We start from the raw sequence: 18,594 nt of genomic DNA, 5'->3' as shown, positions 1-18,594 counted from the left end.
GCCCTTAACATTCAAACAGCGTCTTCCCAGTCCTCATCCTCAGTCCAAGTGATCTGCATATCCGTTACGAGACAGTCTGCCTTCACTCAAAGGGACCACAGAACTGAGATGGCCATTAAACTTACATTCACAGATTAACATTCAGATTCAGTAACTCCATATTACGAAGTCCAGAATCTGCAGACCTTTTTTTTTTTTTTTGTAATTTCTGCACCGATTTTGAAGGTAAATCTGTGCAATTTTGCATACTTTACTTTCAAGGGAATTTACTAAGAATTAATTGCGCCCACTGATAGCATTGTTTATTAGCATGCATTGTCTGTGTTGTTTCAGCACATGATTAACTAAAGAGATTATGCAAATCAGATAACGGCGCAAACATGTACAAAATTAGTGCCGAATGTAATTTGTATGGCGCAATTTCTTAACTTGCAGGTTGGCTCTGAGTAGAAGTCTGCAACTTGACCCGAGCCAGATGGGACTTGAACAGATTTCAGGCCAGGTTCGGGCCAGTCTTTCAAGTATTATTAAAAATAATAATTATAGGTTTTATTAATAAATATACAAGTAGTTTTGCTTTAAGATACAAATAATTTATTTAATATATTATACACAAATAATATATTTGAAATATTTAATACTTGCCACGTATTTGTGTAGTAGAGATGAGGCAAGAGGCGATGGATCTATTTTCAAGCTTTGAGGAAGATGATATAAAACAAAGTGCATTGCCATAAACCAAATCTACAAACTAACATAAGCATTACACAGACGAGAACTGACAATGAATGAACATAACTGGATGGTATAAATACAAAAAGGAACTAATGAGGGAATGGAAGACAGGTGAGGATAATCAGGAACAGCTGGTGTTGATGAGGGCAGTGATCTATGGGAAATGGAGTCCAGGGGAAAACTTCAAAATAAGAGTCCATGGAAGTCAGGAGGTTTGGGGGACGGCCTCAGGGTTGGAACAGATTCAGGAGGCCCGGGGGCCAGCCACAGAGTAGGGACAGGAGGCCACGGAGCAGGGACAGGATCAGGAGGCCTGGGAGACTGAGTCATGAGAGGCGGAGCCAAGGAAGGTGGAGCCATGGAAAGCTCGAGGGACGGAGCCAAGGGAGATGGAGTCAAGGGAGGCGGAGCCATTGAAGGTGGAGCCGTGAGAGGATCGAGGGGCGGAACTAGGGATCCTAGTGCCCGGAGCATAGCCGAAGGCTCGAAGGACCAGGGCGGAGCCAGAGGGAAGGAAGTCCCTGGTAGAGCCGAAGGAGGAGCGAATGTCCTAAGTGGAGCCAGCAAAGGAGGAAGGGATAGGGCACTGGACGGAACCAGGGTGTCCAATATGCTGGCTGGAACCAGCAAAGGGTGAAGGGTAGTCAGGGTGGGGATCAGGGTGGGAAGCAAGTCCAGGTCTACCAACTTGGCTCTGGCTGGCTCTGGGACGGTCGAGGCTACAGGCTCTGGCTCGGTCGAGGCTACAGCCTCTGGCTCGGTTGAGGCTACAGCCTCTGGCTCGGTCGAGGCTACAGCCTCTGGCTCTGGGACGGTCGAGGCTACAGGCTCTGCGACGGTCGAGGCTACAGGCTCTGGCTCATTGACTGTGGCAAGTGTGGGTGCTGACTCATTGACCGTGGCAGGTGTGGGTGCTGGCTCATTGACCGTGGCAGGTGTGGGTGCTGGCTCATTGACCGTGGAAGACTCAGAGGGCGGAGCTAGGAGAGGCTCGACGAAGGCAGGCGGAACCGCTGGAGGAGGAGACTCTGGGGAAGCGGCCACTGTGGGAGGATATTTAAAGTCCTCTTCCTCCATACCCACAGTGAAAGGTGAGCCGCTAACTAGTAGGGCCTCCTCCACAAACTCGAGGAGCATCCAGTGAGGATCCGCCGGAGGCATTAGCTCCTTTAGTGCACTATTGAGACCAGCTCTGAAGAAAACCACAAGACAGTGGTCTCCATAGTGCACCAAATTTGCCAGCTGGAGAAACTCACGAACGTGATCCTCAATTGGTCGGTCCCCTTGCTCGAGGAGGAGGATTCTAACAACCAGAAGATCCATCTTGTTGGATCAGTTCTTCTGTCACACAAATGTGTAGAAGAGATGATGATGAGGTGAGAGATCTATTTTCAGGCTTTAATGAGAAAGATGAAGATGATATAAAACAAAGTGGAGTGCCATAAACCAAATCTACAAACTAAAACAAGCATTACACAGATGTGAACTGACAATGAATGAACATAACTGGAGGGTATAAATGCACAAAGGAACTAATGAGGGAATGGAAAACAGGTGAGGATAATCAGGAACAGCTGGTTGTGATGAGGGCAGTACTCTATGGGAAATGGAGTCCAGGGGAACAAGCGGGAGACAGAATGTGACGATACTATTTTAATTATATATACTGTACATACATACATATATCAACATATATATATATATATATATATATATATATATATATATATATATATATATATATATATAACTTTAATTTTTAAAATTAAAACTATTAATAAATAATATTTATTTTAAATATAATATTATTATATTTATTACATAAAAATATTCAATTTTATATTATATAAATGGTAAACTAAAATTTGTGTACACAAAAATGGTGTGACCGTTTAGTGAATTCTCCCCTCTTATTGTTAGCTAAATGCATTATCAAATTAGCCAAACTATTTAACAAACAAACGCAGAAGGGGTGGGGGATCTGTTTAACTTTGTGAAATACAAGTGCTGTAATTTTATTCAAATTTGCGAAGCCATCTGCGGAGTTCTGCAACCGCAGTATCCATGTACTCCTATATATTAATGCCATGTGTCTGTGTTTAGCATTTGTGCATCGTGCATGTGTCTGCTCATATGACTTAACTGATGAGAGCGCATTACACCCCATTAACTCCCAAATGATCTTGATAAATTTGTTATACTTGCCTATGGCGCCTATATATTAGTTATACTTTGAGCGTTATCTGTATTGCGTAGCGCTAGAGGTCAACACAATGGATACATGCAGATGGCGCGCTGCCTCCCCTTGCTGAAGGTAATATAAATACCAGAATTCAGAGACTAGAAATAAACTGAAGTGACAGACATTATGATGAAATGGCCTGTGAAACAGCAACATTTGTTTCACATCCCCTTTTCAGAGCATCTTCCAATTTGCACATACAACACGTTTTTTCATGCAGTGGCCCGCCCCGTTATGTGAAACACAGATCACCGCCGTCCCCCAATCAAATTGGACTCTTTCTCAGAGGACTTCTTGGACCTCTGCTCAAAGGTCATAAGTACTAAGCAAGTCATTTACCTCATTAGCTCCAATCCTTTAAGCATGGGCTTCAAGGGAAGCTGTAGCAGCAGTGTATAAAAGCATCATGAATGGCTAACAGCCTCTAGTCTGGCTTGTCCAACCTCACACCTCTCCATTAAAGAGTGCTGACTGAGGATGCCTAAAAGGATTAACCTCCACATGCTGACATATCTGAATCAATATGCTGTGACCAGCGCAAAATACTTCTGTATCTCTGACAAAACAATGCCAACGGTTGGTGTATGACTTCTCACTGATATACAATGACAGCATTCTTAATATTTGGAATGTCAGCCTTTTGCTATAGTTACAGCAAGCACTCAAGCTGACATTGACTTCACAAGTTTGTGCAAAACATAATGAACCATATTATAACAGCATGATTTTAGAATGTTTCAAAGAGCAACTTATGTGCTTCAGTGGAAGCAAGGAAATCTGGCCTTGTGTACAAAAGAGTTAACATGGCCAATGTCACAAATAGTGACTTAGAAATAGTGAACAATCTTACATATTTCTTCTTCATTTTTTTTTTACATCCTAACGTTTCTATGTTTTAACATTTTCAAATTGTTAAAACTGTCCTGTTCATTTTCATGTTTAAATTTACATATTTTAAAGTTAGTTTGAATATTAAAGGTTATATAAGCCCTTTGTACTTTGAATACTTTGGCAGTTTAAAAAGATATTTGAAGTTTGAAGGGACATATCCCTTTCTAGGTTGTCGCTAAAGCCAAATGCACCCTATTCAACTCAAGCTCGTCATCTTTGATGTTTTTAGTCGCCGACTACTGTAGTTGGCAACTAGCTTGCAACAAGAATTTGCAGATCTCATGTGTTGCAAGGGTGTTGCTAAGTGTTTGCTAGGGTGTTCTGGGTCATTGATAGGGTGTTGCTTGGCAGTTACAAGGCAGTCCTGGGTGGTTTCAAGAATGTTGCTGGGTGGTTGCTATGGTGTTTTGGATATTCTAGTGTTCTGCAGTTGCTAGCATGTTCTGGGTGGTTTCTTGAGTGTTTCTATCTGGTTGCTTTAGAGCTCTGGGTGGTTTCTAGGGTATGCAGGGTGGTTGGTGGGGTGTTGCTACAACCCCGATTCTGAAAAAGTTGGAACAGTGTGGAAAATGCTAGTATAAACAAAAAGGAGTGATTTGTAAATTATATTCACCCTGTGCTATATTGAAAGCACTACAAAAACACATTACTTGATATATTACCTTGTGAATTTGTTCATTTATTTGTTTAATAAAATCCGTTGATTGCAATTTCAAATCAGATGATTGCAACATGCTCCAAAAAAGTTTTTACCACTGTGTAACATCACCTTTTTCAAACCATCGAGTTTGTTAAATTTAGCAAGCGACATTTTCCCCCATTCATCCATTATGCAGGTCTTCAGCTCTGCAAATTTTACGGGGCCTTCATTGCCATATTTTGTGCTTCATAATGCGCCACACATTCTCAATTGGAGACAGGTCAGGACGGCAGACAGGTCAATCTAGCACACGCACTCTCTGCTGACACAGCCATGCACTTGTATCCCAGGCAGTATGTGGTTTGGCGTTGTCTTAAAAACCATCATGCATCCGTAATGGATATCATGACATGGTCTCAGGAATACTTCAGTAAACCTTTGTCAGTCAAGATCATTCACCACTGCATCCACAGATGCAAGTTATAGCTTTACTGCAAAGGAGAAGACATACATCAACACTGTCCAGAAGCGCCGCCGACTTCTCTGGGCTCTGAATCATCTAATATAGAAAATAGAACAGTGGAATAGTTTTTTTGGTCCACATTTAATTATTTATTTTATTTGTTGTTGAAAAAAACAGCCATCGTGTTTTCCGGGCCAAAGAGGAAAAGGACCACCCAAGCTGTTATCAGCATCAGGTCCAAAAGCCAGTGTCTGTCATGGTATGGGAATGTGTCAGTGCCTATGGCATGGGTAACTCACACATCTACAAGGACACCTTTAATGCAAAAATATATGTACACATTTTGGAGCAACATATGCTGCCATCCAGACACTGTTAGCAGAGAGTGTAAACTTAACAAACTTGTGTCCTTAGTGCCTAAATGCATAACGTACTTTCCGGAATACAAGTCACACTTTTTTATTTTCATCATTTGAGGTCCTGCGACTTACAGTTCGAAGTGAATTATTTACATAATTTATACGTAATTGATATCGGCCGGTCAATCACCAAAACACATATGCTTACAAACAGATAAAAATAACAGTCAAAGAGATGGTATAAGCATTTAATGCAGCCTATTTAGAGCGTTTTGCCTTAACAAAGGCACTTCATCACAACATTATTGTGCTAACAAATGACTCGGTTACGTGAAACGTAATAATGTTTCCCTGAGTGGGAACGAGACGCTGCGTAATCACATTGGGACACGCCCTGAGTGTCACGTGGTCTGAAGCCCTTGTACAATCATGGCAATGTATTGGCTGGTGGTGCTTAAGCGACACCCCATAAGCGCTTGCTTTGGTGCCATCGAATCAGATTTTCTGCAGGAATGCACGAGCCTATGCAGCTGCTAGAGAGTATGGCCAGCTTATGCAGCATCTCGTCCCCACTCAGGGAACCAGGGTTACATTTCACGTAACTGAGACATTCCCTTTCGTTGAAACTCGAGCTGCGTAATCGCACTGGGACCGATACACATTCACGCCATGCGAACAGAAGCTGCCAACTGTCTACACCAGTGTGGCAAGTATATAGCGGTGCACAAGTGAGCTAAAGTGTCTGAATAAAAGTGTTTACTCCTGTTCCAACAGAGCGAACCTGGGAAGCAGGAGACAAACCCTCATCCATATAATAAAATCTAACAAATGTATGTGGAAAGGACCACCCTGATGCCTTACAAATGTCCCCCAATGACACACCTCTAGCCAAAGACCATGAGGATGTCATGCTTCTAGTAGAATGGGCTCGAATACCCGAAGGTGAAGGTAAACCGCACGCTTCGTAAGCACTTCAAATAGCATCAGTAAACCAATAAAACAGCCTTTGCTTGGACACCAAAACACCACTGTTGCGGCCACCAAAGCACACAAACAACTGTTCTGACTTGCGCCACTGACTAGTACGGTCAACATAAACTTGCAGCGCCCGAACTGGGCAAAGCATATGCAATCTTTTATGCTCATCAGACTCAAATGGGGAGGATAGAAAGCCTAAAAATTAATAGTCTGCGAGCAAAATTATGTAGAAACGACCTTGGGCAAATAGCCCAAACGAGGTCTTAACACCAGTCTTAAACAACCTGGTGCAAAATCCATACATAAGGGATTGATCGACAGGGCATGCAAATCACCAACCCTTTTAAACGATGCCAATACTACTAGCAGGGCCATTTTAAAAGTCATGAACTTATAACAACTGTTGCCAAGGGCTCAAATGGAGCACATCTAAAACAACAGATAAATCCCATAAAGGAACATGGATGGGACGAAAAGGTTTAAGCCTGCGTACACGGTGCATAAAATGAGAATGTCTACCGACAGAGACTCCATTGATAAGTGCATGCTCAGCTGCTACAGCAGCAACATAGACTTTAAGCGTTGCCAGGGCAACCCCGGCCCCAAAACTCTCTTGCAAAACAATCCAGCACTGTACCGACAAGGCAGTGAACTGGATTTTCACCTCACGCTGTACACTAAGAAGCAAAAATATGCCACTTGAACATATAAAGCTTCCTAGCTGATGGAGCTCTAGCATTCAGAATGGTATCAACCAGAGCTGGGGGGTAAACCATCATTCAAAAGTGTGCTCCGTTGAGGGGTCATACCCATAACTTCCCATAAGTCTGGCCGGGGGTGCCAAATGCTGCCCCGAGCCTGAGACATTATGTCTGTTCTGACTGGAATCTCCCAAGGCATTTCCTCCGGGAGAGAGACAATACTTGAGATGGCCAAAACAGCGCCATTAACAGAAGCCGAACCCAATCTCCCCGAACTCTCTGTAGAACTGCATGCAGCAAACTGATCGGTGGGAACGTGTAAAGACGTGTTGTTGGCCACCGATGTGCCATTGCATTGATGCCTAGTGGTGCCGGGGCGAGAGGGAAAACCAGAGGGAACAGTGTGACATCTCGCTCGAAGCAAACAGGTCCACTTCTGCTCTGCCGAACCTTCTCCAGATTTGTTACATAATCTGAGGATGTAATGTCCACTCTCTGGGCATCAAGCCCTGTCTGGACAGGAGATCCACCCCCAAATTCAACCGGCCCAGTACATGCGGCTCATAGAGACAGCACATTGTCCCATGCCCACAGAAGAATGCAACGTGCCAGTCTCAGCATGGCATAAGAATGCACTCCTCCCTGGGGATTGATGTAGGACACCACCGTCCTGTTGTTCAACCAGATGAGGACATGGCTGCCCTGAATCTCCGGGAGGAAAATCTCTAACACCAGCAGCACCGTGAACATCTCCAGACAGTTTATGTGCCAATATTGCCGCTGGCCCATCCAAATCTCATAGGCTGGATGACCCTTGTATACAGCGCCTCAACCCGTGGAGGAGGCATCTGTCGTTATAACTTTGCGGCGACACAACTGTCCCAACGGAATGCTCGACATTAAAAGGTGGGTCCGTTTCCATGGGTTATGAGTTCGGTAGAACCCACGCATCACTTTGAAGAGATGGAACGCATGCGTCAGTGGTTGAAGTCCCTTTGTGGAGTTCATTCAGCACTGTAAAGGTCTTGCATGCAACATGCCCGGAGGAATGACAGGAGAAGCCGCGATCATGAGCCCCAAAAGCCTGTGAAATGTTCTCACAGGGAGAACACGTCCCACTCTGAACATCGCTAGACACTGGTGAAATGACAGAACACTAACTGGAGACAGACGTGCCTGCATCGCTCGCAAATCCAGCTCCACCCCTAGAAACAGAGTCTGTTGCCCTGGCAACAGGACACTCTTATCTAGGTTACACACAGCCCTAGATCAAATGGCTGGGAATAACATCTCAATGTTGGGCAGCCAAAGTCTCCGAGTGGGCAAACACCAAACACTCGTCAAGATAATTCAAAATGCAGATGCCTTGAAGTCTCAAGGGCTTCAAAGCTGCATCCATGCATTTTGTGAAGTGCGTGGTGCCAGAGCAAGTCCAAACGGAGGGACGCAAAACTGATACGCTGAACCTGAATTGATGAATCTGATGAAGCGCCTGTGCTTCGGCACAATCTGAATATGGAAATAAACGTCCTTCAAATCTGTTGCCACAAACCAGTCCCCTGGCTGCACTTGTGACATTGTTTCTGCATCAGCATTCTGAATTGACATTTCATTAGAGTGAAATTCCAATGTCTCAAAATAGAGAATGGGACACAAGCTGCCATTTATTTATTAAATTTTTTGGGACCAGAAAATAACAGCTGTAAAAGCTGCATTCTCTCTGAGAAGGGGGAATCTCCTCTATAGCCCCTTTTTCTAAGAGAGAATGAATTTCCCGAATCAAAAACGGGGTTTCCCGAACAGAAACGTTTGTCAGAACAACCCCATTGAACACTGGCAAAGCCCACCTGAATTTAATTACATAACCATGCTTTATCGTTCAAAGTACCCAGTTCAAAATGCCCTACAGCTGCTGCCAAGCTGACAGATGGGCAGAGAGAGGGATCAATGCATGGCTCGTGCCTGCAGCATGACCTGTAACCACTAGATGGTGCGCTTGACTTACTTTTGGTGACTGACCCAGAAACAGCAGAGGGAAGCCTTCGCTCCTCCAATACTGTGGCTGTTTGAAGGGAATTTGATAATGTTTTTGCCTTTATAGTTTTTAGGCATAAACAATGAGCGCCCTGAATGTATCTATAGCAGGGATGCTTACAGAATAAACATTTTCCCTGGTATTTGAACAGGGAAAAGTGTATGAACATTGTGGAGAATGTTTATTTCAGAAAACTGGTTCGCCACAACGGCCGCAGCATTCTTTATGGGGGGACAACGTGTGGTGCTTATGTTCACTGTATGTTTTGTGTACACTTGTGCTCAATAAACATTGAATTATATTATGCATGTCTTGAAACCCTTGGTTATTGAGACAGAGGCCGAATCTGATCAGGCAGTTCTAAAAAACAGTCACTCTGAATGTATTTACAGCAGAGAAAACCAGCTAAACCATCTTCCCTAGCACAGAACGTGGAAAAATGTGCGAACATGGAGGGGAATTGAGGTTCGCCACAACGGTCCCAGCATTCTTCATGGGGGGACAACGTGTGGTGCTTATGTTCACTGTATGTTTTGTGTACACTTGTGCTCAATAAACATTGAATTATATTATGCATGTCTTGAAACCCTTGGTTATTGAGACAGAGGCCGAATCCGATCAGGCAGTTCTAAAAAACAGTCACTCTAAATGTATTTACAGCAGAGGACACCAGATAAACCATCTTCCCTAGCATAGAACGTGGAAAAATGTGCGAACATGGAGGGGAATTGAGGTTCGCCACAACGGTCCCAGCATTCTTCATGGGGGGACAACGTGTGGTGCTTATGTTCACTGTGTGTTTTGTGTACAGTTGTGCTTGATGAACATCGAATTCTGTCTCGAGATCCTTGGTCATGGAGACAGAGGCTGAATTCAAAGGAAATTCCAAACGGAGCCGACATTAGCTCGGCTCCTTAACGCGATGCACTTGGTTGGACTGCAAAACCATCATGTGTAGATCCAACAGCTGACTGAAAAGAATGACGTCCATGCCGCCACTGAAAAATCTAGCAGAGATAGCAGTGCGCATCTCTTGTCTTGCCAGAATGCCCGCATGGTCCATAAATAGGTGAAAGACACAACAAAAAAAAATAACTTGAATCTCCTTATAGCTTCCCGAAAGAATAATGGCATCGACGAAGCGCTCGCACGTTGGTTCGCCATCACTCTGTTGGGGAATATTCTCTTATTCCAGCCCCCTCATTCTGCGGCCGGGCTCACCGGTCCATGCATGATCCCCTTTGCCATGAGCAATACACTTCGAATGGGGAGGGGAGAGAGAGAAAGGCTGAGGCTGCTCCTCCATTGCCTTATTCATGTGCATTCTTCCAGAATGACACCGAAAAAGACAATAGGGACAAAGTGGCCAATTTGTTTCCTTACCTTCAATGACAAATTCTCTCATACAGAGTTTTTGTTTTTAATAACATTGGCTCAAGACGTGCATGATTTAACTCTTTCGAATGCTTTTTTTGTCAGAAAATGGCCACCGAGCTAGGCCTCAGAGCATGTCCGACGAGACTCGCACTTTTGCTGAAGGGGAGGGCGACACACACATAAGGAAGAATCTGATGATTCTCACTCCAATCTTCTCTGACACAAGAAGAAAAACCCAAACTGCCCCTGCACACGGAGCTCCAATCTGGAGGCCATGGAACTGCAACAAGTGGGGATAACGCTTCGTGGTGAGAAATTGCGAGCCTCGAACAGCACAGCTGTCTCTGTCGGACCCTTGTAATGTTTGGAAAAAAACACATTAAAATTGCTCTGAAATCACACTGTATAAAACGATGTGAGTCACTTCTTAAATTCCATCCTGTGTGCCACTCAAAAAGGGAGAATAATAATGATCCTCGCTTCGACGTGAGTCGTTGGTACAACACGGGCCAGATGAGATTGCGCACTGAAGAATAGAAAATCTGACTCGATAGCGCCAAAGCAAGCACTTTTATGGAGCCCATGACGTAGCTCCCTAGGGGCATTGCTTAAGCGCCACCAGCCAATTAATTGGCGTGACTGTACAAGAGTTTCAGACCACGTGACACTCAGGGTGTGTCCCACTGCGATTACACAGCTCGAGTTCCTACGAAAGGGAACCCTAGGCCGCTGTCAACCACAACTCCTCACATGCCCACAAAATGATGTTTCATCACACTTGTAGTAAAAACATTCAGTCAGTGAACCAGATAATTAGTACATAGCATAGAGGGTTCAAATATCAGAAATATCCAAAGATAGGCAGTCGTTATGTTAATAAATAAAAACAGGCTTATGGTTTTACTCATAGTCTAAAAGCTATTTATTTGTCTACAGCATAAAGTCACATATGTTAAACAGATGTGGCTTATTTGTCAGTTGTTGTTTTTTCATGAAACATAAAACATGCAACCTCTGTCAGTGCGAATTCTACACAGATGTGACTTATCTGTGTTTTATGTCTTTCAACAACAGGATTTTGACTCATATTCAGGTGTAAATGTATTTTCGGAAAATACGATAATAAGTGTTCTTAGAAGAAATGGTGATGTTACACAGTAGTAAACACTGGACTGTCTTAACATTTTGTAGCGTGTTGCCACCATCTGGTTTGAAATGAGAGTATCGTTTAAAATAAATGAATAAAAATAATTCACAATTAGGGATACAATTTTTTTGAGAACGAGTACGGATCCTTCATTTTTGGTACTTGCTGATACGGGGGGGGGGGGGTTCCCACTAAACTCCATATCAATATTTTATTTCAATTTTATCATCAAAATGGTGTTTAAATAAATTAATTCATTAAAATTTAATCAAATGAAAATATAACAATTAATTTTCAACATAATATACATTTAATCAAATGAAGTGCTTATATACAGAACCTCACAGCACAATCCAAAATACAACATTGGAGTTATAATTTGTCAAATAAAGTGCTGCATAACAGAGCATCACAGATGTTAGACACTGCTTAAGGATAATACAATTATTACTGATTTATTATCATTATTATTAGTAGTAGTAGTAGTAGTAGTAGTAGTAGTAGTAGTAGAATTACAGTGAATATTATATAACTTTACATTAGTGATATATTTCTGTCATACTTTCCTACAAATTTAATTTACCTTACGTTATGATGGCAGATTCCCACTCTGGAAAAGCCGGTCGCTACGTTACTCAAAGTGATTATTAAACCGCCAAAGGCTGCTATTTAAATAAATTAGTATGTGCTTTGTATGTGCCTTGTGCTACAACATAAAATTGCACTCTGTTTTCTGCCATCTGCTACAAACAAAGTGCCTATGCTCATGACAGTGTTTTCCCTGTATGAGCCACGGAGGAGCAGCTTTTGAAGGTACGAGCAGCTGGCGTCAGCACAACACTGTCTCCACACATTCACAAGTGCTCACATTTTAATTACATGCAAACTATATATTTATCTCATTAAATCACAGCTTTTGTGGTTAAATAATCTCACTAGGACATAACATGATTTTAATTTGTGTGTTGAAGGTTTACATAATGACATTCTTACGTCAGATGGTATCGGTTTTTGATATCGGAGCATCTTTACAAGTACGAGTACCAGTACATGAGCGCAGTATCAGTATAGGTCATCCCTGTTCACAAGCTATAACATCAAATAATGTGTTGTTGTAGTGATTTCAATATAGCACAGGTCAGTCGAATTTACAAATCACTCACATTTTGCATACTGCCCCAACTTTTCCTGAATTGGGTTCTAGGGTATTCTGCTAGGGTGTTTGGGGTTGTTGCTAGGTTGTTGATAAATGGTTGCTAGGGTGTTCTGGTGTGATTGCTAGTGCACTGCTAGGCGGTTACTAGGGTGTTTCTAGAATGTTGCTATGCAGTAGTTATGGCATGCAAACCGTTTGTATGGGTGCTTTGATGATTGCTAGAGTGTTGCTAAGTGGTTGCTAGGGTGTTCTTGGAGATTGATAGGGTATTAGTTGGTGGTTGCTTGGGTGTTCTGGATGGTTTCTAGAGTGTTGTTGGGTGGTTGCCATGGTGTTCTTGGGGGTAGCCAGGGCATTGCTAGGCAGTTGAAGGTGTTATAGGGGGTTCCTTGGTTGTTGCTAGGTGGTTGTTATGTTATTTTGGGTGATTGCTAGAGCTTTGTTAGGTGGTTGTTGAGGAGATTTGCACAACTGATATAACAATGGTTGCTAGGGTGTTTCTACCACATGCAGGGTTGTCGAAAGGGTGTTTTTGGTGTTCGCTAGGGTGTTGCTAAGTGCCTGGTTGGGTGTTCGGGGAGACTGATAGGGTATTTCTAGGTGATTGCTATAGTGTTCTGGATGGTTCCTAGGATGTCGCTAGGTGGTTGCTATAGAGTTATGGGAAATTGCTAGCGCTTTGTAGGCGGTCATTATGGTGTTCTATGGGTTGGGGATGGGTTGCTAGGGAACTGCTCTGGTGTTGCTTATATGGTTGCTATGGTGCTCTGGATGGTTTCTATAATGTTGCTGGGTGGTTTCTATGCAGTTATTGGTGGTTGCCAGGGCATTGCTAGGAGATTACAGGGATAGTTCACCCCAAAATGAAAATTTTCTCATCATTTACTCCCAGTGAGTAATCCCAGATGTGTATGACTTTCTTTCTTCAGCAGAACACAAATGAAGATTTTTAGAAGAATATTTCAGCTCTATAGGTCCATACAATGCAAATGAATAGGTGTCAAAATTTTGAAGCTCAAAAATTCACATAAGGGCAACATAAAAGTACACCAGACGACTCTGGTTGTTAAATCCATATCTTCAGAAGTGATATGATAGGTGTGGCTGAGAAACAGATCAATATTTAAGTATATTTTTCAATATTGTTTTCCTATAAATACTCCTCCCTGCTCAGTCAATCTCCACTTTCAGATTCTTCTGCTTCTGTCTTTGGTGATTCACATTCTTCATGCATATCACCCCCTACTGGGCAGGGAGGATAATTTATTATAAGAAATTACTTAAATATTGATTTGTTTTTCACCTACACCTATCATATCGTGTCTGAAAACATGGAGTCATATGGATTACTTTTATGCTCCCTTTATATGGATTTTGTAGCTTCAAAATTTTGGCACCCATTCACTTACAGAGCTGAAATATTATTCTAAAAATCTTAATTTGTGTTCTGCAGAAGAAAGAAAGACATACAGGAAGGTGAGTAAATGATGAGAGAATTTTCATTTTTGGGTGAACTATCCCTTTAAGGGTGTTATAGGTGTTGCTAGGTGGTTGCTAGAGAGTTCTGTGCAATTGCTAGAGCTCTGTAGGCAGTTACTATGGTGTTCTAAATGGTTGCTAGAACATTGCTAGGGTGTTTTGAGAGGTTGCTAGGGCAGTGCTATGGTGGTTGCTTAATAGATAACTCTGCGAGGAGTTACAGGCAGAAAAAGGGGTTAAAACCCTAACTAAATTTGTAATTGTACAACAGTATGTTGGCTATTCATGCCAACATAATAAACCTGCATGGAAATGCATAACGGTCTCTTCAGCAGGGTTGCTTTACCAATGGACCAAAGCACTGTTGCTTAACTACAACTGCAACACCCCATAAAAAATCATTTTTAAAAAATTATACGTTTAACCCTGCTGTACCATAATTTACAGCGTCTGATATCAACTGAGCACAAGCTCTCCAGGCTTCTGATGTCTGTTGTAGACATACTCGCTTGACTAATAGACGAGCCAAGGGGCATTCTTAGCAGGCAGAAAGCTAATGGATTGTGTGAACATAGGCTTGCGTACACTCCATACTGCTGATTACGATCAAATAAAGCATTTCTCATGACACAATCAGATGATTATGTTAGCTCAACAATGACCTGTATAGGAATATGTCTCTACCCCACGGTTACAGCTCATGCATAAAGATGGGCTGAGCAATGTGCTGGAAATTCCATCAGTGAGGACAAACAAAACGTTCCTGGAGAGCAGAAATGAGGCTGTCTCACAAAGGTCATCAGGAGCTTTGCATCTCCATCAGAAGAGGTTAAATAATCAGCCAGTGCTACTGAGGTACGGGAACCTCTTGCTTGACTTTCAGATTGGGGTCAATGATGTCCAAATGCTAAATGCTGCATGTTCATATCTATAACCTGCTGTTGTTTTTGAACATGCTGGGTTCAGAGGGAGCACAGCTTGGGACATCATGGATCTTCTGTCATGTGGTTTGAGCCATTATCATAGAAACACTGGGAATTTTTTGAAGGTGAAGTGTATAATTTATGCACCACTAGTGGCACCAAACAGAACTGTAATCTCTTTGAGGGGCCGATTGGGCCAGACATAGTGATATTGTCTATTGCATTACAAGGGTGTGCAGCACAATGGATATAGCCTAAATAAATAATAATTTAATAGAAATAGAGTAATTTCTAGCTGATGAAATATTTTAAAGCTAAGCATAACTACAAAAATCTTTGACTTTTTAAAATAAATTCTAATGACTTGCTAAAATTGTATTAATTTCCATGATTTATCCATTTATCCAAGATATTTTCAGGTTTACCGTGACTGTTTCATCCCTGTATATTTCATCAAAACAAAAAAGAAATGGAAGACGGAAGACAGGCAAGTACAAAGGGGGGGAAGCTGGAGAAAAGAGAGAGGTCTGAGGTTGACAGGAAATGTGTGAATAACTGGCACTTGTCACCACCCAAGCTCTCTCGTATGTCAGTGAGGGACAAAGACATGGACGCTACCTCTGTCCACGCCTGTCTCTCTCTGCGAAAGCCAAAATGGGTGCCAGGCGCTTTCTCCAAACCCAATAAATAACGTCTGCATATTGGCAGTGTGACAGAGCGGAACAGTGCATGCAACAAATACCTAAATCAATTAACTCAAGATTGCAAACAACAAAAGGAATACTGTCTGTGATAAATAGGCTGCTGCTAATTTCTCTGGACGAAGGAGCGCTTAATCAAATTAACATGCATCAATTCTTTTTGTTTAAATCTGCAGGATAACAAAAAGCAAAATCAAGGTTCTAAAATCAAAGAACTGCAAACCAATCTAAAAAAAAAAACCTAAAAAAAACAATAATTAATACACTTCAGTTGAGGTGGGCGACATGAGCACATCTTATTTCACGGTATGAAAAATTATATGGGATAACAGTATACAATCTTGTATTTTTACTGGAATTGAATGAAAAAAATAATGGTTTAGACACTGAATAACCAAGTGTCAGTTTCTGTTTATACTTTACAAATGCAATTTCACCTTGTATCATTGGATTATTCTCTCTTTTTATTTTCAAATTTATGGACGCAAACTTAGTAGATAATAGATAATATTATATATAATAAATGAATGATAATCTGACAGTGCAAAAGGTGAAACTGACGAACTCAAACAAAAATAGATTGTTGTCAAGAGTAGATAGGCCAATAAAATGCTTATGTTCAACAACAAAATTATATATAGGTAGTATATACACTACCGGTCAAAAGTTTTGAAACACTTACTCATTCTTTATTATAGTTTTTTTTTCACATTTTAGAATAATAGTAAAGTCATCAAAACTATGGAATAACATAAATGGAACTATGGGAATTATGTTGTGACTAAACAAAATCCAAAATAAATCAAAACTGTGTTATATTTTAGCATCTTCAAAGTAGTCACCCTTTGCCTAGAATTTGCAAACATGTACTCTTGACATTTTCTCAACCAACTTCTTGAGGCATCACCCTGGGATGCTTTTTAAACAGTATTGAAGGAGTTCCCATCTATGTTGGGCACTTATTGGCTGCTTTTCTTTATTATTTGGTCCAAGTCATCAATTTCAAAAAAAAAAATTACATTAATTACATTTTAGTTTTAATATGAAATAAATTAATGTGGTCGCACAATTATATTTTTATTTACAAAATTAATTTCAAACATTTAAGCATACGCCTTCAGATCAAAAGATTTTTAAGATCATGAGAAACATTTCGGTCAAGTGTTTCAAAACTTTTGACCGGTAGTGTATACAGTATACTGTATATCATGTAATTAATTCGATTAAACATTTTCATCGATTGGCAACCCTATTTGTCACACTTGGTTTAAAACAGTAAAACTACAATTTAAAAACAGTTAGTTACGGCTCAAAATTCTGTTTGGATGAGCCACTTTTTTAAGCTATTGATATACAGTACGCACACCAATTCAGAATTAATTCGCTAAATTCTGACATTGCTCGGCAACCATCCACTTTGCGTTGTGTTAACAACACACCTAAATGACAAATTCATTCTCATCGTGACTTGTTTTGAGCACATTATACTTGTTTTATTTTTATTATTATATTTTTCCTTGTCACTCACATATGCATAATGTAAATCATTCCTGCCCGAGGATAAATCTTCTGCTGTATAAATGGTGTAGCAAAATCTCTACTACAAGTTGATCTACTGTAACACATTATATTACATCATACAACATTTGCAGTTCTCTGAACAGAAACCACACTAACCTAGTTTCCATCCACTTTTCGCGCTGTTTTGTTATCGAAAAAGTGAAAATAATGTAAAAAAAATAAAAAATCACGAAATTTGCCGTCTTCAGCCTGTTTCCATTCAAATGGCCTTTTATCATAAAAATGGTGTGCGTGATCACGTCATGCTTAAAAAAAAAACACTTTGTCTCATAAGTTTTGGTTTATCGCAAAAGAAATCTGCCCTTAAGCTGTTTCCATACAGAAGTGTGTGTATATCGCTAACTGTGTACCTTTTGCCTCCCAGATGTCCCTAATTTCCACCCCCCCATCGAAGTTTTGGTAAAATGGGGAGAGTATTGAGACAATTCATTGAAATTAGACAGCTTACTGTCATTTTCATTTCACAAATAAAAGCAATCAGAAGAGGAGGAATTGCAATCAAAAGGGAGCTGTTGCCCTTCTGATAGGACTGTAATATTGGCCTGATGTTGTGCCTATTGCAGGTTGCCACCGGTTCCGACCCGAATGCGAATCGTAAGATCGTTCTGATAGTTTATATTCTTGAAAAAAAAGTGTAGAACATTCTGAGAATGTCATTCAGCCTACTTTTTTTTCATCTACAGAACAGGGTAAGGCTAATTTAAGTTTGTGTAAAGAAAAGGCAATTATACAGGCCTAACAATATTATTTATTCGTTTGGTAATTTATTTAATTTAATACAGGGAATTTTGCCGGCATTTTTTCAAAAGTAAGCTAAACAATAATTTAATAGAATTGGGCTATATGTTAGTGTTTTAAAAATGCACACTTAAGCTTTTCTCCTAGTATTGTTCATTAATTTTTTATTTAAAACATCTTTGTGCACAGAAATGATATGTTTTTTGTATTGTGGGCTGCCGTCTATTATTCTGAATGGTGTGGAAAAGAAACTTTAATAAATAAACGGATGGCTACCGGTCCTTATGTGGCCATTCATTTGTTCTCCATGCACTTCTCGATGACAGGTGCATGAGAGATATTTGTGTTGGCACGCAGATCTGCTTGCAGTGTCATATCTGTGCAGGTATGCCATTAAGACCAATCTATAACAGTGCGAGTAATGCTTCACGTAAAATAAATAGGCTTT

General features: G+C 41.0%; 1 protein-coding gene across 1 annotated transcript in view; it reads right to left on the bottom strand.

Moving 5' to 3' along the window:
* Positions 1-18,594, bottom strand: part of LOC127414313 (CUB and sushi domain-containing protein 1-like) — a 520,597-nt gene that overhangs the window by 180,066 nt on the left and 321,937 nt on the right. The window lies entirely within an intron of this gene.

The sequence above is a fragment of the Myxocyprinus asiaticus genome, chromosome 23 (assembly GCF_019703515.2).
Source record: "Myxocyprinus asiaticus isolate MX2 ecotype Aquarium Trade chromosome 23, UBuf_Myxa_2, whole genome shotgun sequence".
NCBI lineage: Eukaryota > Metazoa > Chordata > Actinopteri > Cypriniformes > Catostomidae > Myxocyprinus > Myxocyprinus asiaticus.
This window is presented reverse-complemented; position numbering and strand designations above follow the sequence as displayed.